General features: G+C 38.2%; 1 pseudogene; it reads left to right on the top strand.

Moving 5' to 3' along the window:
* The first annotated feature begins 22145 nt into the window (after positions 1 to 22145).
* Positions 22146 to 23116, top strand: LOC113879569 (annotated as a pseudogene).
* The last annotated feature ends 1492 nt before the right edge of the window (positions 23117 to 24608 follow it).

Here is a 24608-nt window from a genome sequence, read left to right as displayed (position 1 = left end):
CCAGCCTGAGGAAACCATGACTCTACTCCCTGACTCTGTAGATGTCCCTTTTCTGGACATTTTGTGTCAGTGGAATCACACAATATGGGATCCTTTGTGACTGCCTTCTTTCATTTAGCATAAAATTTTCAAGGTACATCTAACATGTATCAGTATTTCCTTGATTTTATTGCTCAGTAATATTCTATTGTATGGATGTACCACATTCAATTTATTCATTCATCATCTGATGGACCTTTGGGAATGTTTCTACTTTTTGGCTAATGCCAGTAATGTTGCTGTGCACATTTATGTCTAAGTTTTGGTGTGAACATATTTTTTCATTTCTTTTGGGAAAACAGTTATGAATAGAATTGCTGTCAGATCAGATCAGTCGCTCAGTCGTGTCCGACTTTTTGTGACCCCATGAATCGCAGCACACCAGGCCTCCCTGTCTATCACCAGCTCCCGGAGTTCACTCAGACTCACGTCCATTGAGTCAGTGATGCCATCCAGCCATCTCATCCTCTACCATCCCCTTCTCCTCCTGCCCCCAATCCCTCCCAGCATCAGCGTCTTTTCCAATGAGTCAACTCTTCACATGAGGTGGCCAAAGTACTGGAGTTTCAGCTTTAGCATCATTCCTTCCAAAGAAATCCCAGGGCTGATCTCCTTCAGAATGGACTGGTTGGATCTCCTTGCAGTCCAAGGGACTTTCAAGAGTCTTCTCCAACACCACAGTTCAAAAGCATCAATTCTTCAGCGCTCAACCTTCTTCACAGTCCAACTCTCACATCCATACATGACCACAGGAAAAACCATAGCCTTGACTAGACGAACCTTGGTTGCAAAAGTGATGTCTCTGCTTTTGAATATGCTATCTAGGTTGGTCATAACTTTCCTTCCAAGGAGTAAGCGTCTTTTAATTTCATGGCTGCAGTCACCATCTGCAGTGATTTTGGAGCCCAGAAAAATAAAGTCTGACAGTGTTTCCACTGTTTCCCCATCTATTTCCCATGAAGTGATGGGACTGGATGCCATGATCTTCGTTTTCTGAATGTTGAGCTTTAAGCCAACTTTTTCACTCTCCACTTTCACTTTCATCAAGAGGCTTTTTAGTTCCTCTTCACTTTCTGCCATAAGGGTGGAGTCATCTGCATATCTGAGGTTATTGATATTTCTCCCGGCAATCTTGATTCCAGCTTGTGTTTCTTCCAGTCCAGCTTTTCTCATGATGCACTCTGCATATAAGTTAAATAAACAGGATGACAATATACAGCCTTGACGTACTCCTTTTCCTATTTGGAACCAGTCTGTTGTTCCATGTCCAGTTCTAACTGTTGCTTCCTGACCTGCATACAAATTTCTCAAGAGGCAGATCAGGTGGTTTGGTATTCCCATCTCTTTCAGAATTTTCCACAGTTTATTGTGATCCACACAGTCAAAGGCTTTCGCATAGTCAATAAAGCAAAAATAGATGTTTTTCTGGAACTCTCTTACTTTTTCCATGATCCAGCAGATGTTGGCAATTTGATCTCTGGTTCCTCTGCCTTTTCTAAAACCAGCTTGAACATCAGGAATTTCATGGTTCACATATTGCTGAAGCCCGGCTTGGAGAATTTTGAGCATTACTTTACTAGCCTGTGTACACAGCAACTCTGTTTAACCTTTTGAGGGCCTGCCATACTGTTTTCCAGCATGGCTGCATCATTTTATATTTTTATCCAAAGTATGTAAAACGTTCCTATTTCTATACATTCCTGTCAACACTAGTCATTACCTGTCTCTGTGAGTATAGCCATCCTAGCAAGTATGAAGTGGCATCTCATGGTGTTTTATTTCTCTCTCTGAGGAGAGGACAATGAAGATTGAGTTCTAGATTAGTAACTAGTCAAAGCTACCCATCTCTTTTAAAATTTTACTAAATTGAGATGAGGTCAAAAGTCTGATTTTGGTAATTAAACTATTTCTAGTTATTTCTTATAGTACAAATCATATGTCTCATTGCTTACTAGTCTCCATTGCTTTCAAACTTGAGCATAAATTCTAAGGAGTCACACCTGCCTATTTGTAAGAAATTGTAATTGAAGGGAACCCGAAAAAACTTCTTCATGAATAGTTCTTAAGTCTTCCTTCTAGTTATATGCTTCTCCTCATTAACATTGTCATTAAAAATCTCACCTTTTATTATATTCCAGTTTGTAGGAGACTAGTTCCTACCTGCATTTAAGTTATGTTTCTTTATTTTCTCTTTTTCAAAAATCCATTTTTCTTTTTTTCCTAATCAGCCTTAAGTTTAGTGGCTTCAATAAACAACATTGGTTTCGTTCAAAATCTGCACTTAGGAAAAGGTGGCCAGGACGGCTGTCTTCTCATCCCCTTGGCTTCAGGTGGGGCAGCTCGAGGGCTGGGGGCTGGAATCGGGTGAAGGTGTGTTCATTCCCATGTCTGATAGTTGGTATCTGTGGTTGGCTGGACTTTGGTGAAGGCAGACAAGTGAAACACCTACCCTGAACACCTAGGCTCTGTTTGCAGCCTGGCCTTACTCGCAACATGGAGCCTGATTCCCAGGTTGAGAGCCAGGCAGAAGCTCTGCTGCCTTGTCTAACCTCGCTTTGCAGTTCACACAGCATCATTTTCATCATCTTCTGTTCAATAGGAGCAAGTCACTTATACTTGGTCTATATTCTACCATTTTTTACAGAATAAAGTTTTTAAAATGAATGGGTACATTTAAAAACTAGCACAGTTACTCACTGGCCACAATTTTTTATATTCCTCCCAATTAAAAATACCCTTTGCCCTACCCGTCCCCTCACAAGTCTCAGTTGTTAACAGTGTCAGGCCCAGGCTCAAGTACGGGTCTTACTGTCTTCATCAGGTACAGGTGGCACAAGCAGATGAGGGTTCTTGGTGTGATTTCTAGAGTGTGACCCTGTGAGCACAACCCTCTCAGTACTAAGACTCGATAACTAAAGGGACAAGTTATCTGCCACCCACATCCCCACCATTCTGCTGAATGACTAGACTCTCCCGTTCAGAAATGGGAAACAGGAGGCACCATAGTCCATAGCAGTTCTGAGGTCCAGTTTGCTGCTGCCAGCTCTTTGATGAGGACTTGGTTCTGCCCATAGGAGTGCTTCTCCTTTGCTCTACCCTCTGAGCTCTGTGTGCTGTCCTTTTCATAAGAAATGACTTCTGTCTATAGCTGAGTCATGTTTCTTAAGCCAGCTTCCTCTTTATTGAACTTCTAAGAAAATCCCAAAGGGCTATTCTCATTTGTATTCCTTGGTCTCTGTTAGGCCAAGCAGTGTTTTGTTTTGTTTTGTTTTTGTTTTGTTTTTTTTTTGCTGCCAAGGTTCTCTTTAAAGCTTTTAGTGTCCTGAAAATTGGATTGGGGTTCATGTCATTGGAGAGGCTACCCTCACAAATCTTTTAAATTTTTAAGAGAAGCTCTGCACCTTGGGCTTCTTGTGAAGCTTTGTAGGATGATGCCTTTTAAATTTGTATGCCTTTAAGATCTTTAAAGGAATTTGAGGCACCACCTTAAGTCTTTCCAGGGTCTTAATGAAGGGTTTTACAGGCTTCACCTTTAGACCATGTTTTCCTGGCAGCACCGTAGATTTGATCTTAGCCCAGAAGCTGTTTCTTTCTTTTAGCATCATGTGACCACTGGACATGTGGAGATGCTGTAAAGGAGATAACAGATATTGAACCCAAACATAATTGAGCCTTGTTCCTTTACATTTAATAGCCCCCCCTTTTTTTGATAGCTTATCACTCTCATTGATGTTACTTTCAGCTGATTCATAGCAAGAGTCTCCTTTCCTCTGTGTTTCAGTGTTGTTTTCTTCTCTTGCCTAGATGCTGTCACCAACAGCCTCTTTAAGGGCCATCAGGATTCAATTTACAATGTCATGAAGCCCTTTGGGTTTTAATTTCTCTCTCTGCATCCATTCAGATCTCACCTACCTCCAGGTTAAAAGGCATTCTCACATCTTTTAGTTCTTTTTTAATGGCATTTTTAACATCAGTATCTGTGCCAGGTATTTATTGCCAGCGAATTGTATAATAAACCATGTCAAAGCCTAGTGGCTCAAAACAGCATTTACTTTGTTCAAACATTTGTGTTGGGGCAAGGCTCAGTGAATGAGGCCAGCACGTTTCTTTTCCAGTCAGCATCAGCTGGGATACTGTGAAGGTGGGGACCAGAGTCATCTGAAGATTAGTTCATGCACATGTCTGGCAGTTGGAGATAGCTTTTGGATGGGGCATTAGTTGGGGGCGGTCAGTGGGGGCACTGACAAGGTGTTCAGTGTGTGGTCTGGGCTTCTTCGCAGCATAGTGACTGATGCTAAATGTGGGCTTTCACACAGAGCAAAAGTCAGTTTCCCCAGACTCCGTCCAGTAGAAATCAGTTACTGAGGCCAGCATATATTTAAGGGGAGGACATTTCAGAGAAATGTGTCAAAGAATTTGTAGACAGTTTCAGTACCACCACATCCACTCACTTCGACTTACCAAGTAATCATTCTGTCTAAAGGAAAGTTCTTTGCAACTTGGTGTTACTGAAATTCCCGCAAATTTTGTTTGTTGTTTTGTTTGGTATGTTCTGTTCTGTTAAAAGTAACAAATGGTTACAAAAATGAGGCATTTTTTGTTGTTATTGTTGTTCAGAAAAATGTGTGGATCATCTCACTAAGCTACTAGGAGATGGGATTTCTTTAACCTTTTGAATTATTTTTCTTTGGAATGCAGCTCAAATTAGCAAAAACTATTCATAGTTCATTGAGTTAGACAAGGCTGTGGTCCTAGTGTGATTAGATTGACTAGTTTTCTGTGAGTATGGTTTCAGTGTGTCTGCCCTCTGATGCCCTCTTGCAACACCACCATTTTACTTGGGTTTCTCTTACCTTGGGCGTGGGGTATCTCTTCACAGCTGCTCCAGCAAAGCGCAGTCAACACTCCTTACCTTGGACGAGGGGTATCTCCTCACCGCCGCCCTTCCTGACCTTCAATGTGGGATAGCTCCTCTAGGCCCTCCTGTGCCCGCGCAACCACGGTGTGGGGTTGCTCTTCCCTGCCGCGGCCCCTGGCCTCGGGCCTAAGGGCGTGGGGTATCTCCTCCCAGCTGCCGCCCCTGACCTCCGACGTGGGGTAACTCCACTCGTCGCTGCCCTGACCTCGGACGCTGGGTATCTCCTCTCGGCCACCCTTCCTGTGGTCATGTATGGATGTGAGAGTTGGACTCTGAAGAAGGCTGAGTGCTGAAGAATTGATGCTTTTGAACTGTGGTGTTGGAGAAGACTCTTGAGAGTCCCTTGGACTGCAAGGAGATCCAACCAGTCCATTCTGAGGGAGATCAGCCCTGGGATTTCTTTGGAAGGAATGATGCTAAAGCTGAAACTCCAGTACTTTGGCCACCTCATGTGAAGAGTTGACTCATTGGGAAAGACTCTAATGCTGGGAGGGATTGGGGGCAAGAGGAGAAGGGGATGACAGAGGATGAGATGGCTGGATGGCATCACTGGCTCAATGGACGTGAGTCTGAGTGAACTCCGGGAGTTGGTGATGGACAGGGAGGCCTTGCATGCTGTGATTCTTGGGGTCACAAAAAGTCGAACACGACTGAGCGACTGATCTGATCTGATTTGGTCTGATTCATAGTTCAGAAAAATACATGGGATTAGAATCCATATTTATAAGATTTATTAATGAGAGTCTTATTTTCACAATCTTCTTTTGGGAAGCATTTATTAACTCAGCCCTAGATAACTCAATACAGTATCCCTCAAATTTCTTTAAAACATGGGGCATTAAGATGGGGGGAAGGAGTAAGAGACATTCTACTAAGAGGTGACTTGTAGTCATTTTATGGAGAAAAAATAGAAAAGAATGTAAAATCAAGTGCAAATGTTGTGTGACAAAGATGATGACAGTGAAGAATATATTTTGTGATTCTTGGTGGTTTGAACTTCTTTCTTGATTCTCTGAGTAATCCCTGGTTCTACATTCTACAATACGAATACCATCATATCTATTTGATCCTGGGTTTGAGTTAGGCTGTGCTCAGTGCACTTGCCTCATTACCAAACAGTATTGTTTTATTCTTGCAGATTGATGATCTTACAGCAGAGCTGGAAACTGCATCTTCAAAAGGTCTGCACCTGGATGCAAAAAATCAAGTTCTTCGAGAGGAGTTATTATCTATGAAAGGAATGCAAAAGAAATGTGAAAAACTAGAGAAGAATAAAAAGAAGTTGGAGCAAGAAGTAGTGAACCTCAGAAGTCATATAGAAATGAATATGATAGAACACAGTGAAGTAGAGCAGTATAAATGGGAGATTGAAGAAAGGGCGAGACAGGATCCTGTAGAGAAATTAAAGTAAGTCAACCAATTTTTGCAGGCTAATTTGTTCATCTGTCATGTGCTTGAATTCACCTCATTGTAAATTATGTTTTGGATCTATACAGCTTATGTGTTTCCTCTACTTCCCTTAGAGCAGTTGGTTTGGTAGTTTTCTGGAAGGAAGAGGGCACTTGTTTCTCCCTTTAAATATTTCCGTTTCCATCACAGTTATCACCAAATTGACCTATCAGAATGATTCTCACTAGAGAATCCTTTCATTTATAAGACCAATTGGTATAAAACAAGACTACTAGGAGGAAAAGAAAATATTGTGGTTTAGAACTGGTACCATCCTCTTGAATTATGTTTAAGTTGTCTTGTTCAATTTTTAAAATTTTAAGTTGATCCTCTTGTTCTTTGAATTATCAGATTATATAAGCACCACTATAACAATAATTCCACTTTAATTTTATAATTCACATTTAATTCACTTCACATTGACAATAATTGTTTTAAACTTCTGCTTTTTTTTAACCTTTAAAATTGCTTTCTGAATCACTGAACCAATAAAATCAATAAACACTAGGAGTATGTTTATTTAGCCCACTGTACCCTCATGAGCAATTACTTCAATCATCAGAGCAAAAGAAAATCTTTCATGTACTGAGTACTTTTCCTAACTGCATGTTATAGAAGAATCTCCCTGTTTGTCTCAACACTTTTACTTTGTACATATTTCTATATTATATGTAGCAATTTTGACCCCCAAATAATCTGCTTTGAATTATTTCATCACTGCCTTCCAAACTACCCCAATGCTAATTCATAATTTAAAAATAAAATATATGCATTTTTAATGTAAAGAAAATGTTAGTTCTTTTCAGAATGGCACAAAGTTTCCACAATTGCGTTTACATTAGTGTGCCTTGTCTAATCCTCCATAGTTTTAACCTTCTATAAGTGATATAATTTTTAAACCTTTGAACTCACATTCACAAGGAAAATGAGCATCTGTCAATAGAATCATTAACAGGTATCCTCCCAATTCCATTCAGATGGCACGGTGGTAAAGAATCTGCCTGCCAATGCAGGAGATGCAAGAGACACTAGTTCGATCCCTGGGTCAGGAAGATCCCCTGGAACAGGAAACGGCAACTCACTCCAGTCTACTTGCCTGTGAAATTCCATGAATAGAGGAGCCTGGTGGGCTACAGTCCAGTGGCCCCAAAGAGTCAAATACGACTGAGCGCACACGAACACACACACACACACTCAACAGCTCATTTAGAGATTACGTCTGCTGGCAGTGCTTTGGACAGTATGCTCTTTTGTTGTTTTAGTTATAATTGCCCACATGTGTTAAGGCAATGTTAGCTCCCATGGTGAAGCTAGTTATAGTTCATGTCTCAAGTCTATTTGCTTCCTTTAATATGTAGGCAGTACGAGGTTTAGTTATTTATGCATTTTATTCATAGTGTTTATATGCATATATACCTTCTAATTAAATGTTTAGTATGTTTATATACTTTTGTATATAGTCTGTAATGTAATCTAGGATGAGGATTATAATAGTGATGATAAAGATGATGATATCAGTTTTGTTTCTGAAATTTAGGAAAGCAGGAATCACAACGTCATGGAAATAGTGCTGTTCCCTAAATTCACCAAATGTCATGTGTATAGCAAGTGATTCAATTATACATATACATGTACCTTTTCTGTTTCAAACTCTCTCCCCTTTTACATTGTTACATAATATTGAGCAGCACTCCCTGTGCAGTAGGTGGGTCTTCATTCAACATCCATTTTAAGTATAGCAGTGTGTTCGTCACATCTTTTCTTTTTAAATTTCTGCATGTAAATGATATCATGCGATATTTCTCTATGTCTGACTTCACTCAGTATGACAATCTCTAATTCCATCCATGTTGCTTCAAATTACATCACTTCATTCTTTTTAGCAGCTGAATAATATCAGTTTTTAATACTTTTAATGTGTGTGTTATGACTGACATTTTGGATGTTCCAAGGGAAGTGTGCTTTTCTTTTCTGTGCATGCGTTCAACCCAACTTCATCCGATTTCTGAACTTCTGTGGATGTAGATAGCTGTGAATATAGACACATTTCATAAGCATTTTGCAAGAATTTAATGTATCCACAATGTCAATGGGAAGAATAGTAAGAAAGGCCCTGGAATGATCTCTTGACATTTCACAGAAAAGAATTGCATGCTTCTGTAAGTGTGGCTTTCATAATTATGATATTCCACAGCTAGGAATTTGATGATCTGAAAGCAGTTGTTAGACAAATCCCTTACATTTTAAATAATATTTCATTTTATAATCAATTTTGTTGTTGTATAATTCTGACATGTAAAAGCATTGTTAAACCTGCAGGCCTTGAACTTTTCTTATAACTTGGTTCATGACAAGTATGACCCCTTCATCATTACTTGAAATAGTAGCCCAAAGATAAAAATGATTTCAAGAGACATTGTTAATAATACCTGTATCTGCACTGATCTGTTTTCAATCTATTTTTGTTTTGAATATTCATACAGTCCTAATAAACTCCTACATCTAAAATTTTATCATTAAGATAAAGTCAGCAAAATGTTTTTGAAAGGTCTCTAAAGGAGGAGTCAGTTGTCCTAATTGTCTTCACAAATATAAAATGAAAGTGAAAGTCTCTCAGTTGTGTCTGACTCTTTGTGACCCTGTGTACTCTACAGTCCATGGAATTCTCCAGGCCAGAATACTGGAGTGGGTAACCTTGCCCTTCTCCAGAGGATCTTCCCAACCCAGGGATCGAACCCAGGTCTCCCTCATTTCAGGGAGATTCTTTACCAGCTGAGTCACAAGGGAAGCCCAAGAATATTGGAGTGGGTTGCCTATCCCTTCTCCCGCGAATCTTCCCAACCCAGGAATCAAATGAGGTCTCCTGCATTGCAGGCAGATTCTTTACCAAATGTGTGACTTTCAAATAAGAAATATATAGAAAGATTATGCAAAGAAGTCTCAAAAGCAACAGGAAGAAAAGAAGCAATCTAACATCAATGTACAAGGTTTTTCTTTTTTCCTTCATTGGAGTATCACTGTTATTCAGTACTGTGCTAGTTTCTACTGTATAGTGAGGTGAGTTAGCTATATGTTTGCATACTTCCCCTCCCTCCGACTCCTGATATCCCATCATCTAGGTCACCGCAGAGCACTGAGTTGAGCTCTCTGTGCTTTACAGCAGGCTCCCACTAGCTCTCTGGCCATCATCAAAAATCTACAAACAAGAAACGCTAGAGAAGGTACAGAGAAAAGGGAACCCTCTTGCACTGTTGGTGGGAACTTAAATTGATATAGCCACTGTGCAGACAGGTATGGAGGTTCCTTAAGAAACTAAAAGAGTAGAACTGCCATTGACTCAAGAATTCCACTACTGGGCATATACCTGAGAAAACCACAATTCAAAAAGACACATGGACCTGCAGCACTATTTACAACAGCTGGGACATGGAAGTAACCTAAATGTCCACTAAATATAGAAACTCTTAAATAGATTCTTTACTAAAGGAGATAAGCAGAAGTCAAATGATCACATAAAGGATAGTCACTGTCATTAGTCATTATCAAAATGCAAATGAAAACAAAAATGAGATTATGCTAAACATGTATTTCAATTGTTAGAGTTAAATAAAACAAATTACAAAATGGTATAATTCAAAATCGGTGTGTATATATATAACTTTTGAACAGCTTTCAATGCAGGGCATCAAATTTCTAAATTATCTCTTTAAGTATTAATCTTCATAAGAGTATAAATCTATTCCTACTCCGTATGCTGCTGCTGCTGCTGCTAAGTCGCTTCAGTCATGTCCAACTCTGTGCGACCCCATGGATGGCAGCCCACCAGGCTCCCCCATCCCTGGGATTCTCCAGGCAAGCACACTGGAGTGGGTTGCCATTTCCTTCTCCAATGCATGAAAGTGAAAAGTGAAAGTGAAGTCGCTCAGTCGTGTCCAACCCTCAGCGACCCCATGGACTGCAGCCTTCCAGGCTCCTCTGACCATGGGATTTTCCAGACAAGAGTACTGGAGTGGGGTGCCATTGCCTTAGTTAAATCTAATATTCTTCTCCATTGCATTTTGTGAGTTGGGGTCTATGTGTGTTTGTAGCGTGTGCTACAAAAAATACAGTTCTATTACTTTATAATCACTGTACCAAGAGTTGCCACAATTAACTTAAGGGCATGCTTACCTGGGGAGAGAATACAGTAACTTCTTAGAGCTTTAGTCTGTGACAACTGAGGGCAGTTGATAGAAATAGGAGTCTTGGCTGGACACACGGCAGCACAGCTAGAAATATTTCTGTCCTCTCTTCCAGTTTAGCCTGATATTGTAACTAATGTTGACATGAGGGGTCATGCCTGGAAATTCAGTATTCTGTTTCCAGTTTGTACATCTGAAAAGGAGTGAGTGAGCGTTCCTCTGTATCCCCCTGTAGTCTGGGAAGTGGTGAGGACTATCTGACTCATGTGGACGTAGAGATGGAAGATCTGTATTGAAGATGACACAGCTGCCCTGACAGTCCTGGATTTCTTACTGTAGAACACTTACTGTCAGAAAAACAAAATTCCCTGTAAGACAGTGTATATTAACATCTTTTTAGACCATCTTTATTTTATAAAAATAATATAGCATCATGAATTATTGTTTTGCAATGTTTATATTTCTTAGTAATTACAAAAATCAGCAAGAGATATAAAGAATGTAGAGAACATGTGGTGTAGACAGGTCTGGTTTTACTTGTTGCACCAAACTTCTTGAGTGGCAGGCAGAAAGGTTTAGCTCAATTAGAAAGTGACCTGGGGAAGAAGCTGATCCCGAGGGTAAGAATAATTCGTATTTAAAGAGCCCTAATTGTTATGAAGATAGAAGATATTTTAGAGGGCAGTTAAACCTGGTATCAAATTCTTGGTATCATGAATTACCTAACTGCCAAAAAAAAAAAAACAAAAACAATATATATATATATATATATATATATATATATAAACCTTTCACAGTTTCTATCAGCTTTTAACTCAAAAACTCAATTAATAAAGGTAAGCATTATATTTAACTTGAATCTAAACAGGTGAGCATGCCTCATTTTGGTCCAGTGTTGAATTTAGTTTTAAATGTACCTGTTTATATGTAACATCAGGCAAAAAACACTCATTTCAGAAAATTTAGGAAGGAAACTTTTGTTGTTATTGTTGTTTAATTTCAAAACTCTGATTCAGATAGCCTTTTTACTTTTCTGACCCACATCATTATATTATCAAATAAAAAATTACAAAAGTACTTTATAATATTGTGGGCCAGTATACCAAAGTTTACCAACTTCTGCATCACTATCATAATAATTTAAATGCCAACTTTTATTAAGTGATACTATGTGTTAAGTATGTATTTAAGAAGTTTGCATGTATTAAATCTGGTGATATCTCATTAAAATTAATTGTATATAACTAAGGAATAAGATAGTAAATGAACTTTATTAAAAGGATTTTTCACCCTGTTTACATCAAATCCTGTTTGTTAAAAATAACTTTTATGGTAACTGAATCTGACAATATGAAAGAGATTTTGGTATGCTTTAATTTTAATCTTTAGAAGCTTCAAATAGGAATTCAGTTCCATTCAGTTCAGTTGGTCAGTTGTAACCGACGCTTTGTGACCCCATGGACTGCAGCACACAAGGAATTAGACTTCTGGAGTCACCAGTTTTAGACTTCTATTTCCTATCTTCAATTTGATTTTACAAACTTGCTTTCAATAGCACCATGTACATTTTAATGATAGATAATGTACATGCTTATTATAATCTTCACATAGTGGAAAGACCAGAAAAGCAAACATGAGTTATTTGGATAAAAACAAAAGTGGCTACATAACCTGAACAATTTAGTGGCTCTTCTTTCTGAGTGTAGTAGTCATGCTATCTAAAGGTTTCCAGAAGTTGGAAACCAGCAGCGACATTGGAAGATTTGAGAAGAAAAATTTTGATGAGATTGAGTTTATAAACTAAGTGTAACTTGGATAGGATTTGAATAGCTTTAACATTTCTTACTTTAAATATGATTTTACATTGATAATTCCGCTTAAGATTCATAAAATCTTGCTCCATTTGACAAAGAAGAGCAAAGTTAAGAATAAAAAAATATTTCAGTAAATTAAGAACACTGTATTTTTTATTGCAAGTTCTGTTTTTTGACTTATTCTGGCTACTTTTTGAACCTGAGTTTCCATATGACTTTCAAATGTACTACCCTGTGTGAAAAAATGAAAGTGTTAGTAGCTCAGGGATGTCTGACTCTTTGTGACCCCATAGACTGTAACCCACCAGGCTCCTCTGTTCATGGAATTGTCCAGGCAAGAATACTAGAGTGGGTAGCTGTTCCCTTCTCCAGGGGATCTTCTTGACCTAGGGATATTCAAATGTACTATCCTACTTGAACAGAAAGGAATAATTTAGACAGAAGTCCAAAAAATGAGAGAAGACCTTATATAAAAAGAAGATACAATAAAAGAAAAAAAAAAAAAAAACTGACAGTAGTTTCTGAAGGCAGAGGTTAACTCATCAAATGTAGGGCATGATGCATAATGGACTGAAAAGACTGATGGCTCATTCAACAAGCAATTTTAATCAGTATCCAAGTATTACACTCTAATTTAAATTAAATAGGTGAATAAACATGGATAAAGGTGTCAGGATAAGGTAATGAAAAAAATAGGCACTGTTTCATAGTCTTATACACATAAAATCATATCTTAATAATGTCATCTATCAGACCCCTGTTTCTGATCATTTTAAAGACTCAGTCAAAGCATTTTTATATTTTTTAAAATCACATTTTCATTGGGAGAATTCTATAATAATAAGTTAAGTTTAAATACCTTCTGATCCTTAATATATATTATATGTAAAATATAAATATATATAAGCAGCCTGAAATATTGTAGCTGGTATAGTAGATTCATGTTCAGCTTTCCTTTTCCTAGGGAAAAGGAATTCCCCAGGGTGCTCAAGTGTTGGATGGACTGTTCCTTCTGCCCTATATGTGTGTCTACAGTTTCGTAGCTGAAATGTTGACCCTCGTCCTTACTTAAAACTGTTAGAATATGGATATAGGCATGTCTCTTCTTTGCAGTGGCTTCATCTCTGTGAACTTTCAAATTAGTTAGCACATAACCATGGAAGTTATGTTTGATATACTGAAAACAATGATGTAATTTGCAACTGCTACAAGAATGGGTGAAAAGAGTATAATTTCTAGACACACACACCCTCTGCACTTGAACTGCACTGGTCTAAAAAGACTGATGATTCTTTCAACAAGCAATTTTAATCAGTATCCAAGTACTACAGTCTACACTGAATTAAATAAGTAAATAAAACAAGAGGGTATAGGAGGTTGTTCTGAATTTTGGGTAGAAAGCCTCGCTTACATCTTGGGGTCTATTGTAGAGAAACAATCAAGTTGACTCATTTTAATTTATTCAATAAATTAAGAAATTGCTTTTGTGAGAAAATATACTATATACTCCATAGAAAGATGTATAGACTATCACAAGAAGCTTAAAATCTAGCTATAGCAAAGGACAAGTACTTAATGAAGATGGACAACCTCAGCTCAACATATTCACATTCACATAAACAAACATACACACACAAAAAAACCACAAGAATGAATGAATTAAATGGGACCAGCAGAACAACAGCAATTATCAAGGATGTGAGTAATTTAGGAAGATCGTGGAGATAATTGTGGCTGATATTTCTTACATGCAGTAAGTATGTGAGGGGTGAGCATTCTAGTTAGAACTCCTAGCTGAAACCTAAGTGCCAGATGTACCTACTTCTTATCTCTTGGGTGTTCCTGGACAGAAAGATCAGCTTAATGACTCTTGTCCAAGTTGGAAAATCTGAATAAAAATTATGACTACTGGGACTTTCCTGGTGGTCCAGTGGTTAAGACTCCCTGATTCCACTGCAAGGGTCCAGATTTGATCCCTAGCCTGGGAAATAGGATCCCACATGCCTTGTGGCCAAACTAAAATAAATAAATGAATAAAAACAAAAAATTATATATTTAAAAAATGACTGTTGCTTTTATAGACATTACATTGAAATACACACTTTTAAAAAATAAATAGTATCCCATAATACCCAATGGTCAGCTCACTGATTAGGTTTTATAGTAGAAGGGCTAAATATGCATAACATCAAAGACAAACATGATTTGGAAATACCACTGGAAGATCATCATTTTAAAATTAACTATCTTTATCCCCAAAACAATTTTAAGTGGCTTACAAAATATTTACAGGAACAATAAAATTAATTTTGAATTGATAATAATGGAAAACAGAATAGAGAGGTGAAAATAGCCCCCAATCCCTCCCAGCATCAGAATCTTTTCCAATGAGTCAACTCTTGGCATGAGGTGGCCAAAGTACTGGAGTTTCAGCCTCAGCATCAGTCCTTCCAATGAACACCCAGGACTAGTCTCCTTTAGGATGGACTATTTGGATCTACTTGCAGTCCAAGGGACTCGCAAGAGTCTTCTTCAACACCACAGTTCAAAAGCATCAATTCTTCGGTGCTCAGCTTTCTTTACAGTCCAACTCTCACATCCATACATGACCACTGGAAAAACCATAGCCTTGACTAGGCAATAGCAATGAAATTACTGACTTCATTCCATCAGCAAGTGTCAAGTCTTCTGCAGCCAGATTTAGCTAATATATTCTGTTCAGTGCCTATTTCAACTGCCTTTCAGAGGAAGTTTGCTATCACCTCTAAAGGGACACAAGATACTTTACTTGACTACTTATAGGGTAGCTCAGCCACCTCATACAATTTTTTCAAGATATTAACTGCATTCAACTCCTTCTGGAAATATGGATATGACACTGTGTATAAAGGGATTCAGGCTTCCCCAGTGGCTCAGCAGTAAAGAGTCTGCCTGCTGAGCTGCAGGAGATGCAGTTTCAGTCCCTGGGTCAGGAAGATCCCCTGGGGGAGAGTATGGCAATCCACTCCAGTGTTCTTTCCTAGAGAGTCCCATAGACAGAGGAGTCTGGTGAGCTGCAGTCCAGAGGGTCACAAAGAGTCGGACACGACTGAAGCAACTTATGACTATGCACATAAAGGGACTTATTTGGCAGATTCATTTAGGACCATGGGAGGAGGTCATCTGGAGAAGGTGACATTTGGTTGACTGGCACACTGGACCTGCGTGCACCTCACCCTCTCCCTTGTCTTTAGAATGCGCATTCTGTCCATCATTCCTTCAATGAGAGGTATTTCCAAAGACCACACAAGCAGTCTTGAGAGAGCAACTTGCTGTTGAGACCATCTGGACAGTATACATGCTTGAAGCTGGTCAAGACCTCTGTATAAATATTTGAAATTCTGACTGGTGGGTATTGAGGTCTAGTTGTCTCACAGCCTCCCATGAAAAGCCCTATATGTGAGACTATAAGAAATAGTTTGATGCTTATTCTAGAACATGAGTTCAACTTTAATTCAATTGTATTTTACTGACCTGCCTTAAAGTTAATTCAACTTATTGGGATATCAGGGCTTCCCCAGTGGTTCAACGATAAAGAATCCACCTACAGTGCAGGAGACCCAGGTTTGATCCCTGGGTCAGCAAGATCCCCTGGAGGAGGAAATGGCAACCCACTCCGGTATTCTTGCCTAGAGAATTCCATGGAAAGGGAAGCTTGGTGGGTTACAGTCCATGGGGTTGCAAAGAGTCAGACATGACTTAGAGACTAAACAACAACAAGAATATCTGGGTGTTGACACCAAGGATGAGAAGAATCAGGACTTTTTGTTTGATGATGGGTTACTGGAACCTGAGAGTCACAGTTTCCTGCACAGAGAGGAGTGTTATCAACTTATCAGGGAATGAGAGAATTTCTTAAAAGAAAATTTAAATTTCTGAAAAAAAAAACATATATACAGTGAGAAACAGAGTACTAACATAATTGGAAATCTCAATTACACAAAAATCTTTAAGAACACTGAAAGTTTATTTTTCAGGACTGACTCAGAGGCATAGTAACTAGATTAGATAGTTTTCTCTGGTGCCATCTATTGTCTGAAAGATGTAAGAATTCTAGGATCTACAGTATATGGGAAACACTTTTTTTTTTTTTTTTTTTTTTTTGAGTTTCATCCTTTTCTTTTTCTTTTCTTTTTTTTTTTTAAATTTTATTTTATTTTTAAACTTTACATAATTGTATTAGTTTTGCCAAATATCAAAATGAATCCGCCACAGGTATACATGTGTTCCCCATCCTGACCTTTTAAAGTTCATTCCTCTCAAGCAGTGCCAATGTGAAAGAGCATTTGCTAGGAAAGTCTGCTTTCTTAAGGCTGGTTCATGGTGAGCATTTAAGTATTTGAGTGGAAGTAGCATATATTTTCTTGATGACCTCCTTTACCACATTAGTTGCCAAGTTCCAAACCAAAGATCCTTAATACAAACCCTTTTTACCTTGTCACTTTTCATCCAATTCTTTGCTTTTAAAAATTCAATGTATCAATAAATCCATTCAGTAAGTTTCTAATTTAGATGTATTTTTCAATTCTATTTTATTTTCTAAGGTTTCCAATCATTTGCAGAATGCCTCCCAACTTTTGTCATTTTCAATTTTTTTTTTTTGACAATTTTCTTTAGGATGTTTTTAGAATTATTTTTAAATTCTTACTTGCCAACTCCAATTTTGGTTCAATGTGTATTTGCTTTTGGAATTTTCCCTCTTGTATGGGCATAAAATCTTTCCTGTTATCATGCTTAGTAATTTGTTTATTACATGCCATACAGACTACAAAGATGTTCTACAGGATTTCTCAAATCAATGAAGCTTCAGTTATTTTTCTGATGCAATTAAGAGTGATAAGCTCCATTCAATAGAAAACTGATTCTTTTGGTTTTGGCAACATGCACTGTATCTCCAGTTCACCCCTCATACTAGTACTAGGTACTCACATAAATACTTGAGCTTTCTCAGTCTCTTCAGCACAAAAATATAGAATTGTCTATTCTTGTGTTTCAGAGGTTTTTGACATATCTTTAACCCCCCACTCCAAGCAATTTAAAATTTGGCAAATGCTGTGAAGGGAAAACAGCTCTGTGTTTGTAGCCATGCAAATTTCCCAGTTTGTGTACTCTGCTGCTGCTGCTGCTAATTCACTTCAGTCGTGTCCGACTCTGTGCGACCCCATGGACAGCAGCCCACCAGGCTCCCTCCGTCCCTGGGATTCTCCAGGCAAGAACACTGGAGTGGGTTGCGTTTCCTTCTCCAATGCATGACAGTGAAAAGTGAAAGTGATGTCGCTCAGTCGTGTCTGACTCTTAGCGACCCCATGGACTTCAGCCTACCAGGCTCCTCCATCCATGGGATTTTCCAGGCAAGATTTCTGGAGTGGGGTGCCATCGCCTTCTCCAAGGGTACTCTAGTACTGTGTAATCACCAAAAGTTCTGAAAGTTTTTCTGAGAGCAGCTGAAATATTGTTTTAGTGAAACCGTCATACAAAACGCACATAAGAACAATCAAGTTGATGATGAAAAACTGTATTTAGTAACTGGGATGGTTTTGCCTCCCTTTGATGCTCTCAGGCATATGACTCTTATTTAAAAGTCCTTCTGGGACTTTCCTGGTGGGCCAATGGTTAAGAGTCCACCTGCCACTACAGAGGACATGGGTTCAATCCCTGGTCCAGGAAGATAACCACAAGCCACATTCCATCTAAGCTGTGCACCACAACTGCTGAACCTGTGATATTAGAGCCCATGGTCTAGAGCCTATGGTCTGCAACAGAAAGTAGCCCTACTCTCTGCAACTAGAGAAAGCCCATGCACAGCAAGGAAGATCCTGCACAGCCAAAAATAGATAGATAGGTAGATAGATAATTTTTTTAAAATAAAGTCCTTTCGTCTCCTCAGAAGGCACCTACAATAACAGGTTCTATAGCACCCTCCATGGGTCTCACCCGTCAGTGCAACAAAAAATATTACATTTCAGTGCTGAGGGCATCAAGTAACATTTTTAGGAACTTCCATGTGGTTTTTGAAATACTTTAAATGAGAGCTACATTTTAAAATATATCAACTATTTAAAAGAACCTCTACAGTATTAGAGTGTAGGACTCTAGTGGGATTTCAAGTGTCAGAAAAAAAACAACCACAATATTACTGAGAGTAAAAATTGCCTCTTCAAACTAACACTAACAGAATTGCTATTATAATTATGAAGCTGTTTCAAAATAATAATTCACAATAACCTACTAATTATTCCCTAGGAATCTCTTGGAAATGAACATGTTTGGAACCTTCAGTTATTGGGTCCCTAATGACTTGAGAATGTATATAAAAGTCCTTGGTTCTATTGGTGAAATTATTCATCTAGGTAATAGGAAAATGTCTCCTTCTTTGGTAAGTAGCTTCTGTGTTTACCAGATTGGCTTTATTGATGCAAAAATAGACTTTTATGGATCTGAGACCTCTGACATGTGTCAAAATAGTTACAAAATCATATGTATTAGCATATTACCCACAAATAAATTTACCCGTGTCATTCTTCTATAGCTTCTACAGGGATCTGAGACACTTACCTTGTTTAAATAATTTTTTTTTGTTAACAGAAATAAACTGAAACATGAATGGCTAGCATGTAGCCAACTAAAACATGATAGTTTCAATTAATTTATTTTCTATTCTAACATTGTTTTGCTATACATTTATGAAAATTTTAGCAAATCACGTCAGTTTGATTGAATCTTTTTGGTCATTCCCATTGAAAGCAAGAATCCAAGATTCACTCTCATCTCTGACTTTTCCCCTCCCTCATGCTTCTCTTCTCACTCACGTTTGTCTACATGGATGGTGGTGGTGGTGGTAGAGGTGATTTGGTTACTAAGTCATGTTCAACTCTTCATGGACTGTGGCCCCACCCAGCTCCTCTGTCCATTGGATTTCCCAGGTAAGAATACTAGAATGGGTTGCCATTTCTTTCACCAGGGAATCTTCCTGACCAGGGATCAAACTCAGGTCTCCTGCATTGTAGGTAGATTCTTTAAGGGCTGAGCCACCAGGAAAATCCTTCTTAGTCTATTGGAAGGGATGCTCGCTGTGAATCCCCAAGAGTAATGGACTGTGTTTTCAGGAAATAACTGAGTCATTCTGCACTGTCTTCAGCAAGTCTGCACCACAGCCTGTCTCACGGAGGCTGCACTGTTAATTCTCTAACCACCTTCATGGTTGTCCTCATGAACTTTGACTTCACACATATCTGAATTTGAATTATACCTGTCAACTACTTATAGAGTGACTCAGAACATTAAGCTTCAATGTCCCAATGCAACATACAGAATCAATAATGAGAATCTAGCTTACACAGCCAATCTGTCTTGAAGTTTTGGAGGCAGGAGCCTGGGCTCCAATCCTATTTTCATCACATCTTAGCTCTCCAGCTCTCTGTGCTTTAGCTCCCTCAACTGTAAGAGAAAGACGACAGTAACAGCAACTGCTGTGAAACTTTGTGAGTGTACTTTTGTGTGACAAGTAAATAAATTATATGTAAAGTGTTTAGAATATTGCATTTCACATCACAATCATTATATAAATGATAACTATTATTTAAAAAATCTGGTGACATAGTTCTAATTATTAGCTAGGGATAAGCGAGAGCAGTGGGGTTGTTTCTTTTGTTGTTTAGTCGTTAAGCCGTGTCCGACTCTTTGTGACCCCATGGACTGAAGCCCATCAGGCTTCTCTGTCCATGAGACTCTCCAGGCAAGGATACTGGAGTGGGTTCCCATTTCCTTCTCTTGAAGGTCTTCCCAGATCAGGGATTGAACCCACATCTCCTGCTTTGACAAATGGATTCTTTACTGCTGAGTAGATAGCAGTGGAGTAATTGAAACTAATCTTCACTCTTTACCTATTATGTGCCAGTCTATCTAAAGTGAGACAGCAAAAAAGTATAGATAGATAGTTTTCCTAATTTAACCTGACAGAGAAACCATGTGAAATACTGTTGTCATTATTATAGTAAAATTTTAAATATATATATAATGTTATATGTAATAATATACATATAGTATATGTATTAAGTATAGCAGATTCTCTCTCTCTCTCTCTCTCTCTCTCTCTCTCTCTATATATATATATATATATATATATATATATATATATATATATGTATTATACACACACACACACACACATAACTGTTCAAGGTCATACAGTCCAGGTGGCTAATATGAGATTCTAACCAAATGCTTATTAACTCTAAATTTAGGTCTTTCATTTCTTAACACTCTGATTACCTTGAAAACAGGCAAAATAAGAATAAATTAACTACTATTTTAACAAGGTACTGCATCTCATTCACACTCTTTGAGGTAATAACATAAGACAGCATCCTAACCCTTCTAATTCTCTTAGACTTTTCTGTGCCTATGGTATAGCATACTTTTAGTAATTAGATGATATTACAACAATGAAGTTCTTAGCCCTGTAGCTGTCTCAGTAATTTTATATAAGTGAGAGAATTACCCCAACCATTTGTTCTAGCCAACTGTGGCACTAGTAGCAAAGCTCACTGGAGGTTTCACTTGCTTGTTTTATAGATTTCAAAGTCATCTTTTAAGGTTACAATAAAAAGTCTTATATTTCAAAGTCATGTTCAAATTCTCCTTGCTTCCAGAAAATCTCTGAGATTACAGAAACAGATATTGACAAAATTCTTAGACTCAATTATCCTGAATTATATTAGGATAAAAGTTAAACACAGCTATTTGTGTTTGTTCACTTATATAATTAGTGAGGAGGCTATATAGAGTGATTTTTAAAGATGAGAAGTTAACTTAATACTAATTTTTTGCCCACTTTACTCAGTCATCTAATATTTATGTGCTTACTAGAAGCCAAGAATGATAAAGAATGCCAAAGAGAAAAGCAGTTAATCACTTTAATCTCCTTGACTTAGTATCTTGATAGGATTTAAGGAATTGCCTTAAACTCCTCCCTGTCTAAAACATGCTCTCAGCTGATGTTTACTGACATTTGCTTTCATTTCACTAATATTATTTTTGCTTTTATTATTTTTTTAATAGCTGAAGTATATCTCATTGCATCAGTCTAATTACAGTCAAGAGTGCAACACACTACTATCTATTAAATACTGGACAGAAGGAGTACATTGTTCTAGAATTATCATTGCAAGATGTACTCAAGTTAACATACTTTTAATAACAGATATATTTTTCCTTTTATCATCATTTCATTTATTACTTCATTATTCATTTAATCCTCTGTACTAGCTAGAGGTCTATACTTGAGAATTAAAAAAGGTAAGAAATAAGAGATGTTATCTGCACATGTCTGTCCAGTGGAAGAACTAGCTATTAATCAAACAAATAAAATAAAACTATCAACCATGAGATAAAGATACTAAATTCTGAAATATGTTTCTCATAACTTATATTTGGAAGGAGACATAAATGGCAACCCACTCCAGTATTCTTGCCTGGAGAATCCCATGGACAGAGGAGCCTGGCGGGCTACAGTTCACAGGGTCACAAAGAGTCAGACACAACTTCACTTTCACTTTCACTTTGGTCTGGGACTCTTGACTTGATTGCTTGTTTTTTTGTTGAAACAATAAAATAACCTTATAACTATATCTATTCTTTTTCTCTTTCTATCAACATAGCATCTTAGGATGTTAGAATTCTCATAAGAAGAAAACAGCACAGAATATGGACTTTTTAGATGGAACCTGTACCTTGGTAACAGAATTTATTGTTAGGGTTTCCAACTCATCCTGAACTGCAGATTGTCCTGTTTCTCCTGTTTCCGACTTTGTACTCTATGATTTTAATGGGGAGCATTGGATTGATGATGTTAATCAGGGTTGATCCGCACCTTCAAACGGATCAATGGATCAAATGGATCAAAAATACCCCCACGTATTTTTTCCTTAGTAACCTATCCTTTGTAGACCTTTGCTATTCTTCAGTCATCGTTAACAATATGCTTGTCAACCTCCTCTCTCAGAACAAGTCAATTTCCTATCACAGCTGTGCCCTGCAGTTCTATTTCTTCTGTACTTTCGCAGATACCAAATCCTTTATCTTGGCTGCCATGGCGTATGACCACTATGTTGCCATCTGTAACCCTTTACTGTACACGGCTATGATGTCTCAGGGTATCTACATATGGTTGATCATCTTGTCATACTTTGGAGGCAATACGAGTTCCCTGGTGCACACATCCTTTGCATTTATTCTGAAATACTGCGATAAAAATGTCATTAGTCATTTTTTCTGTGACCTCCCTCCCTTGCTTAAGTTATTGTGCACAGACACGTCACTTAATGAGTGGCTTCTCTGCACGTACGGCAGCTCAGTGGAAATTATCTGTTTCATCGTCATCATCATCTCCTACTTTTACATTCTCCTCTCAGTTTTAAAGATCCGTTCTTTCAGCAGGAGGAAGAAGACCTTCTTTACCTGTGCTTCTCACCTGACATGTGGCCATCTACCAGGGAACTCTGCTCTTCATTTACTCATGACCCAGCAACCTGTATTCTCCCAACACTGATAAAATCATCTCAGTGTTCTACACCATCATCATCCCAGTGCTGAATCCCTTGATTTATAGTTTGAGAAACAAAGACGTGAAAGACGCTGCTGAAAGAGTCTTAAAACCAAAGCTAAATCCCTCCTGAGATATAAGGTTCCAGGATTCATCTAAATCCCTGATTACAAGCTCCAGCTGTGTGTATGCTCAGTCATGTCCAGCTCTTTGTGACCCCGTGGACTATAGCCCACCAGCTGCTTTTGTCCTTGGAATTATCCAGACAAGAATACTGGAGTGGGTTGCCATTTCCTCCTCCAGGGAATCTTCCTCACCCAGGGATGGAACCTGTATCTCTTGCTTATCCTCCACTGACAGGCGGATTCTTTACCCCTGCAATGCCTGGGACAAACTGTAGCTAAGAACCTGCAACAACCTTGCCAGCACATACACAATTTCTCACACAAGCATTTTATCAAACACTTGTTTTCACAGAGCCAAACACATTTAATAGCCCCCAGATAAAGGAAACATTTAAAAGTTTCAAAATTGCTGCAAACTAATAGTTGGATAACTTTCCAACTATTCAGTTCAGTCACTCAGTGGTGTCTGACTCTGCAACCCCATGGACTGCAGCACGCCAGGCTTCCCTATCCATCACCAACTCCCGGAGCTTGTTCAAACTCATGTCCATTGAGTTGATGATGCCATCCAACGATCTCATCCTCTGTTGTCTCCTTCTCCTCCTGCCTTCAGTCTTTCCAGCTATGGGGTCTTTTCCAGTGAGTCAGTTCTTCATATCAGGTGACCAAAGTATTGGAGCTTTAGCTTCGGCATCAGTCCTTCCAATGAATATTCCTTTGTTATTGACTGGTTTGATCTTCTTACAGGCCAAGGGACTCTCAAGAGTCTTCTCCAACATGACGGTTCAAAAGCATCAATTCTTTGGTGCTCAGCCTTCTTTATGGCCCATCTTTCACATCCATACATGACTACTGGAAAAACTATAGCTTTAACTTGACAGATCTTTGTTGCTAAAGTAATGTCTCTGCTTTTTAATATGCTGTCTGGGTTTGTCATACCTGTTCTCCCATGGAGCAAGCATCTTTTAATTTCATGGCTGCAGTTATCATCTGCAGTGATTTTGGAGCCCAAGAAAATAAAGTCTGTCAATTCCAACCATTAGGAGCTGGGAGTTAATGCTAGAACAGATTGTAATAGGTTTTCTTAAAAGATATAGTAAGAACCTCAGAGATTGTGTCTGTGTGTGTTTTCATGTGTAGAATATCTCATTAACAAGATTGCATTTACAAAATTACTGGATTAGGGAGGAAGCCATATTCCTTTGGTTTCTGTGCTATCTCTTGTACCCAACTAGTCAATTGTACTTTGGTCAAGTTACTTATTTTTTCTGTCTCAATTGTCTGACCTGTAAAATGAGGAGAGTATAGTACGTACATCAATGACTGTTGCATGTTTGACTAAATGCTGACAATCATGCCTGAATCATTTTAAACACTTGATAGATCTTAAATACATATATTTCTTTAATCATTTAAAATATACAAAGTGCAACAAGATGGTGTGAGGCAGGGGTGCTAGGAAAGCAATCAAAACAATATCAAATACCTTTTCTTAAATGC

Source organism: Bos indicus x Bos taurus, chromosome 21 (assembly GCF_003369695.1).
Source record: "Bos indicus x Bos taurus breed Angus x Brahman F1 hybrid chromosome 21, Bos_hybrid_MaternalHap_v2.0, whole genome shotgun sequence".
In the NCBI taxonomy this organism is placed as follows: Eukaryota; Metazoa; Chordata; class Mammalia; order Artiodactyla; family Bovidae; genus Bos; species Bos indicus x Bos taurus.
This window is presented reverse-complemented; position numbering and strand designations above follow the sequence as displayed.